This window comes from Diorhabda carinulata, chromosome X (assembly GCF_026250575.1).
Source record: "Diorhabda carinulata isolate Delta chromosome X, icDioCari1.1, whole genome shotgun sequence".
In the NCBI taxonomy this organism is placed as follows: Eukaryota; Metazoa; Arthropoda; class Insecta; order Coleoptera; family Chrysomelidae; genus Diorhabda; species Diorhabda carinulata.
The window spans coordinates 35051548-35060856 of NC_079472.1; the positions used below are offsets into that span (position 1 = coordinate 35051548).

Consider the following 9309-nt stretch of genomic DNA (forward strand, 5'->3'; position numbering starts at 1 on the left):
GAAGATGTTATGTTTAGCAGACATTGCAACGTGCAGATTAATTTACTTAGAAGACGAATACATGAAGTAGAAAACTAAAATCTCAAACATCTGGAGCCATTCCAAATTTAAAACATTCTAATAGGAATCAGATTGATTAGCTGTAAACACTGGGGATTCCCAGTTCCTCAGCAATAAAAGGGAGTGCAATGAATCCTTTAGGTTGCAGTGTTAGCATATACATACATATTGTTTCCTTTTGCCTGAATCACGCGTTTTCACTTTTCTGTAAACTAATCAAGTTGAAACTGTAGAAGATTCATTAAAAGTAACCAGGGCAGCAACGAGCAGTAATATAATTAGAATTCACACTAAAGTCAACTAAAACTGCAGAAAAAAAGTAGTATTTTTTATAGTAAGAAGTATTTTTGGGATATAAATATTATGAGGGTTGTCATTTTGAAAATACCCTTTCTATTAATACTAAACAAAAACCGCTCTTCGGTCAAACTCAACATATTAATCTCCAGAAGTTCCGAAAACAGGAACCTTGAAATTAGTGATATTTTGTGCCTATATGAGATTTTTTATGACACAAAAAAATCTCTGAACACACTTACAATTACACTGTCTGAGTCGCGTTTCGGATAACCAAGTTATCGTGTTCAGAGACTGAATATAAACTTCAATTGTGAGTGTTGGTGTAGTGGTGATGTGAACAGTGTATGAATATCACCAACGGTCCCAGATACTCCTTTTGTTAACAAAAAATCTCCGCAAATTTGTTCATCCAGCACCGTCATACTCTTTCTTGCTTTTTGCAATATCTTTCTTTAGGTATAAATCCGATTTTCTTCCATCAAAGTAGAATAATTTCACGTTTTTTGGATTTTTTCCCAATGTAAATATTTTTTTTTACTACCTTCATGTGTGCCTTTGTCAAAAATAAATAATTTTTTATAATTTTTCAATTGCAGCAATAACTAATTTCAATGTCATCAATTTCAATATAATATATATATATATATATATATATATATATATATATATATATATATATATTTCATGGGTTCGATATCCCTTTTCCAAGACGCCAAAAATCCTTTTAGGTCCAATCATCTTGTGTGTGATGGAATATCTGGTAAAATTTGAAGCCAATCGGTGGGTTCCCATTTTCTGAAATCAAGTCATTTTAAGTATTCAATCGCTAGAATTTTATTTAGTTATTCCAATGATATAGTCTTGTATGGTAAATAAGTTTTGGCATCAAGTGCCTGGATACCGTGTATATCACGAAACAATGATAGTAATTTCCAAAAATGATTAATTTAGGTTTCAAACCGATTAAAATATTTTGAATTAATGATACCCATAAATATGGACGATACCTCTCGTTCTCATTCACTTTCAGTAACAACTCAGTCAAAACTAGTGTTTTCATTATAAACAAGGAAACATAACCACAGAGATAGTAGAATACGACTATAAAATTTATATATAGTCCCAAATTGTTCGCTTTCTGTGAAAAAGAAATGGCAAAAAGAGTGGAAACTTTTTTATACAATTGGAATAAACATGTGACATGAAATATATCGATAAATAACTCAAAAAAAATAAACGAAAAGAAGAGGCAATGTGTTAAATGTTTTTTCTTGTTTTTATTTACAGAAAGATATATATGTTTACAATGCAAATAGTCATAAAAGTTCGTTTTTGAATTTCTGTTTTCCCGAATATTAGTCAAAGGAAAAAGCACGAAACCCGATCTTTATTTATAGAGCCAAAATTTTATTGTTAAAAGCAACATTTGGAATGAAACAATAGACAAAAATCACAAGAAAGAATTCGTGTCCTCGATCCTTTATTACACATTTCCTTTGATTATCAAAATCAATAAACAAAATAGTTGTCGAAATAGCACACATATAATAACCAGCACAACCAGTTTTATTTGTATAATATTGCTCATTATTCGCATATTTGCATGTGGATATTGCGAAATCGTTATGAATACCCACCAATAATTAACATATTTTAAATACATTATTTAAGTATAATTTACTCGTTTAAAAAATTTGCATACTTTCATAGAAATGAAAGTTGTGTCTAATCTGACGGAAGAGTTCAAATTAACAAATTATTAGTAAAGGGTAGTTAGTTTTGATTTACAAAGTGTAATTAACAGCATACCAAAAATGTTCTAATTTGTTAAATCAATGTTAACCATAAAACGATAGCAATCGGAGAGGTCCACTGACCTCAATATTTCGTTCGGTTGATTAATATTTATTTAACTACAAGGGCTGGAATGCTGTGCATTTCTGATACGCGGCAAACACCTGTATTAAGCCCATGATTAATGTCACCAGAAATGAATTATATAATCGACCTTTGTCGTTAGATATTTCTAATCAGGAGGTTCGTTTATAAAATTATTAAGTTTTTCTGGCCTTAAATTGTTTTCTTTTTTCATTTTATATGATTGACATATAAAAACACGTAATTTTAAATATAGAGAGTGTCTCATAAATAATGTCATAAAGTACCGTATTCTTCAATATTTCTGGAGTGTACACCTAATTTTTTATTTTTATTTTTATGATTACAAATTCAATGAAAACTTTCTTCGCTATTGATGGCTACCAAACACATACAAAACAATGTGGCGTCTTCAAACTTCAAACATATGCTGAATACATTGTGTACTTTCCAATACTTTGGTATTTTTCAAGCAGCTACCACCATCTCTAGGTCAGACCAGCTACTTCTGCGACCATCCTCGTAGAGTGCGCAATTAAATTCCATATAATCGCACATTTATGATATGATATTTTAGTTTGGGTAGGATATTAATGCCTTGAACAATAATTATATTTAGATATGACGAGAATTATTCTTTTTAATAAAATAGAATAAAAAAAAATTATAACAAGGCGTTTCAATTTATTTAAATGACATATCGAAAAAGCAGAAAATTAACACCCGAAGATATAGTTCCGATGTGAGAAAGTATGAATAAAGCGCATGCGCGACTCACTCGCTCTATTTTGTATGATTGACCTTTGAAAACACGTAATTTTAAATATAGAGGGTGTCTCATAACTAATGTCGTTTTTCATATGTGAAAATTCCCAATCCTCAATTTAAACATGACGTAATTTATTAGGACTTTATGAAGAATACAATTGCTTTACTTTCTTCTGAGCATTCTCTGTTTGTTTATTGATAACGCAGTATTTTATTCTATTTTATTTAAATTATAATTTATCAATCACTTTTTTCAGTATAACTAATTCTAAAACTGCGTTTCTGAGTGTATCTTTTCTAAAATAATTCTAATTGACTTGCAATTAACATCAACTTAGGTAACAGCTTATCTCAGTGATAAATGTGGATCCTAACTCAACCGCTGACTGTGTTTCATCACTTGTTTTGTATCTACACATATTGTTTAGTATGATTAGTAAAGTTATACACTTTCTGCTGACGAGGAACATTTTGAAAGTGGTCAACAAATTACAACAAATTCAATTTGTAAAAATTTAGATGAATCTATTTTATTTATTCAGTTCATATTATCGTTAACTAATGTTTTCAGTCATGGTATACTGAATAATTGTTTTTTAAAAATTCAGAATTATTCCGTACGTTCAGAAAATTTGTTGTTAATATGACAATGTTTATACCACAGTAAATGCTCCTAATGACCATTCTTGTAATAATTGTCAAAAAGAGTGATAATGTTTTTTGAGAAGCGACCTAGGTAAAATAATAATACATATATAAATTGTATTTTTACTCGAGAAAACGAAAATTACTTACAGTAATAATAAGTTTTATAAAAACACTTAGCAATCCGACAAACAGCAATAAAAGTCACATAAAACAGTAAATATCTACGAATTAATAAAAGTAGTAGGAATATAAATATAAATTAATGTCTCAAACGTGTAAAAGAATACATAAATTTAGAATTTTGACATACCAGTATTATGTTATAGTCGCCTAATGGATTCTACTATAAAATTCAGATTTTTTTAAGGAGAATGGTGTGGAAACTGATTGTCGAAGTTAATGTTTGGAAAATAAAAGTTTCATGATCAAAATTTCCCTTCTGCAGAAGATATGACAGCATATTTGTTAAAAAATTAGTTTAAAGACCAGCTCAAAATCAGACACAATAATTGAATAAAGTACTATAATATACATAAAAATACTTTTTCAAATAAAAACAGTAATAATATATAATGAGGGTTATATTCATGTCTCACTGTAGAGAGACAAATTCTGGCAGTTTTTTCTATAAATTCAAATAATCTTAGGTTATTACCAAATTGAAATTTAATTTCTAGTAGAGGACAATTGAAACATCGCATATTTTTTTGAAAATACTGATTTGCCTGAGTTACTTTGGCAAGACGCTTCGACAACCGTCAACAACGAAGCGTTCAACATTTCATATTCGAGGATGGTGCCATAAGTAACAACAAAGAGAACACAAAAATTTTGGAAACAAATATATTTATTTTTCAAAGTAATCTCCTTTTAGCTCCATACGCGTTTCCCAGCGATGTTCAATAAGTTCGTTAATAATAAGAATCGTCAAGCTCATCAAATTAGCCAATTACTCCCGAAATCACCTCTTTGACCACTGTGCCATTTTTACAGGTCTAGGAACAGAAAATAATCCGAGGGGGCTAAATCTGGGGAACAGAGGTAGCAATTAAAACTTTAATTTATTAATTTTGGTCATTGCAAAAACAAGTGCGTGAGCTGGTGCATTGTCTTGATAAAACCACAGTTTCTTCTTAGCCAAATACGGACGGTTTTGCTTGTTTTCTTTCTCAAGATAGTCAATGATCAACATTTCTGGAGTCGTCACCTCATTTGGTCGACCACTGTCTTCGTAGGTCACATGTTACGGTTGATAACGAAGGAATAGTCTCACCAAGAGTAGAATATAGTTCAGCTTCTTTATTGGTTGAGCTAGGGCCATTCAAATATTTTTTTTTGTTATTTCCATATACAAATTCAATGAAAACTTTCGCTATTGAAGGCTGCTAAACAAATACTAAGTAACGTGGCGTCTTCAAACTTTGAACATATGCTGTATATATTATGTACTTTCTAATATAGTGGTATTTTTCAAGTCGCTACCTCCATCTCTAAGTCAGGCCAGGTACTTCTAGGACCATCCTCATAGATTGCACAATTAAGTTCCATTTAGTCGCGCAATTATGACATGATATATTAGTTTGGATTTCAATGCCTTGACCTGAGGTGACGAAGGAATATTTACGGGTATAAATAAAGCACCAGCGCGACTCACTGGTTCTGTCGGCTCCTCACAAACCGGATACGTGCCATATCGAATAATTTTCGTTGGAAAATATTTAAATTCACTACCAGTGCGAAGCCGTGAGGTCGTATTCAATAAATTTTTATTAAAATTGCTCTTTCGTTAAGTTAAAAAAATTATACTGTTATATTAAAAAGCTTAAAACAGCTCTCTTAATTCGACGTTAAGCGATTAAACTTTAACGTTATTACACTTTAAAATTGAGCCCACTCCATCCAACAAGACATGAAATGAATGCAAAAACGTGGAACTAGGGTAACGATGTTGTTAAGTAAGCTTTACCAGAGAGAATTCAAATATATTTCGGAATTAAACTAATTGTTTAATAATTTACGTTGATATTTAGCAAGTTTTCAATATAATTTTGAGTAAAAAATGAGAAAACACTGTCAACTTATATCCAGAATAAAAAGTACGATATTTTAAGAGCTATTAATAAATTTCTAAATGGTTCTTTTGTATTTGATAGGTCGAGTGTTTATGTTGTTTTAGACGGAAATGGATCCGGCTTTTATGAAACACAGGAAGGCGTTTTCATTTAAAGAGTAGTAGTAAATATTATATCTCAAATTTAAGCTCAAATTTATTAATACATTTTGTATTTGATACTTTTTATAAGCTAACAAAAAAAAATTAAAAGGAAATTATTTATTAATTTATTAATTCATTTTGTTTTGTAACTTTCAAAAAAATATAAACTGTTTACATCAGTGATTTCCAAAATGGTCCGAGTGCACCACCAGGGGTTAACGGGAAGCTCTACAACGTGTGTGTGCTTGAATTTACATAGTTAAATCTGATCCACTATTACTAGCAAAAAGTATTTTGAAAGTGCTTTACGAGAAAATTCTTTTTCCATTCCTGGAAACAATCTGAAACTCCTGTTTTTTTCATAATTTTCCAGTCTTCATAATAAAGTAATATATTTATGTTTTATCATTTTTATATATTATATTTATAATTTAAAATCTGAAAGCACTTCATTTTTAAATAGGTCGATTCAAAGTTCTATACTAGTTATATTCTCATTTTTTGAGCAAAAAAACTGTAGAAGTAAAAAATAGTAAAGGATTCTGCCGTTTTTCATTTTTAAAATAATTAAATTATATTATAAAGAAATAAAAAAACATGAATTATAATAAGGCAGGATTTTTATATTGGAATTTTATACAGATTATAATTTATTTTATTTCTTGAGGGTTATGTATATGTTAACTAGATCTTCTTTAAAACTGGCTGTTGGTAGTGGTCGAAACTCTTTTCATATAAATTTACTTTCTTCTTCATCGTACGCTAGGACTTAGTCCTGTGTTTGCATCAATGGTTGCCTAGCTGTAGCTGGGATGATGAAGACCAGCTTTTATACTATCTTGTCGTCCTGGTGGTCGGGATGTATTCGGTTTTTCTTTGCCAACCGGTCATATGACATTTTATCCACGGGGTCTCTCCATTCCCTTCGTCGATTTCTCGCTCATCTCACTACGTCCTGGATGTCACATATCTATCTTATTTCATCATTTCTCTTGTGGTCAAATAATTTGTGTCCGCTATTGATCTCAGCGTTCGCATTTTAGTAGTTCTTAAAAGCAGATTAGTCATGTTATTCTCTGATCTGGTCTCTATGGCGTATGCCATTAATGGTCTCACACAGGTCTTATATATTCTGACTTTACTCCTCCTGGTAGTCATACATTTATTCCGAAAAACTACATCTCATCCCTGATATTAATGACGCCTTTCTTGTTTGAGCTTTCACTTCAATCTTTAGATTTCTATTACTATGTTATATATATATATATATATATATATATATATATATATATATATATATATATATATAGATTCTGTTGATTGTAATTACAATTTACATGGAGTATAATCAATTTATTAGACAACATTAAATTTGTTTATCCGAAGACTTCAAGGCTTTATGGTGAACATAACCATGAGTAATCTTTTAAATGTCTATCAAACTTTTTTAATTTCTGGAAGTTCTGAAACATGACTGTCGAGATATCAACTTCACAAACAACTTCACTTTATTTTCCTTATCAACGTGAATTTTACCCAACATTCCGATTCTTCCCATTTTTTAAAAGTCTTTCAAACCTATAATTCCAAAGAAAATAATTACTTTGATGATAATGTGAAATATAAGAAAAAGTTGCCATAGAAATTCAAGAAAAAGATACAGATGGTAGGAACTAACTCATAAGTTATACACGAGAAAAAAACGAAGACGAAAAATTTTTAACAAAACAAAGAAAAGTAGCAATAATAAAAGATCCAAAATGTGAAAATTTTTCATCATAACTCCTCTCAAAAACGGAGATGTGTAAATTGATGTTAAAATAAAATTAGAAACGGATTAAAAAATATAATGAAAATTACAGATACAAAATAAAATTTGATTATGTAGTATGATTAATTAAAGAGAGCTGGTGGCACTGATAGTATATTGGTAGAAAGAAGACAACAAAAAGATTAGTTATAAATATATTTTGTGCCAAAATTCTTTAGTGGCAACAATTTTTGGCGATTGTTCGATAAGGATAACTAAGTGGCAGAAAATGTGGTTAAATTCCTTACCGACCTCTCAAGAACTGAATTTTAAACACAGTAAATTAATTGCTTATATTTAGTGATATTTCAATCACGCAGATGTATGAATTGATTGAATTGAGTTGAATTTTTATTGTTTGCAAATTAAAAAACAAAACTATTCATTATAAATGATATATTAAAACTATGTGATTTTATGAAATTATATAATAAACAAATGATTATGACATTTTCTAATATATTTTTGTATATTTGGGTGATTCCGTTCTAACTGTGATTTTTTGTATTCAAAATTTCAAGATTTTAAAATTTAACTTTTCTAACTTTTTTATGCATATTATTCATCTATTTTACTGTAAAAATAAAACTCTAAGAGGAATTTACTACAACTTCAAAGTATCACGAGCAAGACACAAATGTCGGATTTTGAGTTCCACGGTACTGACTCGTTTATCCACGGTACTGACATGGTAACTTAAGATATTAAACAACAAGTGCATCAATTTTCCTCAGTTTGATCATAAACATTAGAATTTATAAGGTAATTAGTTTAAATCATTTGTTACGACAAAAAAAATTAATAATTTATCGGTAAATTCTAGGAATGGACATGACACGGTACTGACATTCAAGTGATGTAGTATAAGTTTTCTTTAAGTGGCAAGTTATATTGTATAAAAATAATGTTTAAATATCTTAAGAATTATTCAATTAACACAAAATTTTTATTAATTGATTATTAATTAATGACTAGTACAAAAAAACAATACAGGACATTGAATATCACAGTTATAATGGAATCACCCATTTAACAAAATTATTTGATTCAGCTTAAAACAAATTTGAAAATTAATGAATTAATTTTTTAATAATATTATTGAAGCATTTTCACCTATTTACTCAGAGCCAAGCAAACACAATGATTTTTTCGAAAGATATATTCAAAAAAATATAAACAAAAACTCGACTTACTAAAACTCCTTTCTTTCTTAACTGTCACTATTATCAGTAAGGTTTCACCCGAAAATTTTTTTCATTATCAGTCTCACAAATATTCGAGAATGGTTAATAAAAATTCATTTTCAATCACAACAGTCCCCATACACAATTAATCCACGATTGGAAATAATTTTTGTTTTAAAAAATAAAATAAAAATCAATCAATAACGATGTCAATCATGCTTTTCAAATCTATTGGCATATTTGTGACATAATAAGAAAGCACGACGTAATATCAATGGAACCGCTTTCATGAAAGTTTGTACGAACATTACGGGCAGTGTAAACTGACTGGCATCCTCATGGTAAAGGCGGTAAGATGCGCTGTTGCCGGCACAAGAAAGCAGAAGCCGGCTAAATTTTCTTACAAAAATTATACTACAAATACAGTTTCTTGTTAAGCCTTATTT

At 29.6% G+C, this 9309-nt stretch overlaps 1 protein-coding gene across 1 annotated transcript in view; it reads right to left on the minus strand.

Annotated features, from left to right (window-relative positions):
- The window catches only part of LOC130900800 (growth hormone secretagogue receptor type 1-like), a 158634-nt gene extending 149649 nt beyond the window's left edge, over nt 1-8985 (minus strand). Inside the window, exon 1 of the mRNA XM_057811677.1 lies at nt 8873-8985. The gene's annotated coding sequence lies outside the window, so the exon portion shown is untranslated. The remainder of the gene's footprint in view (nt 1-8872) is intronic.
- Between the last annotated feature and the right edge of the window lie 324 nt (nt 8986-9309).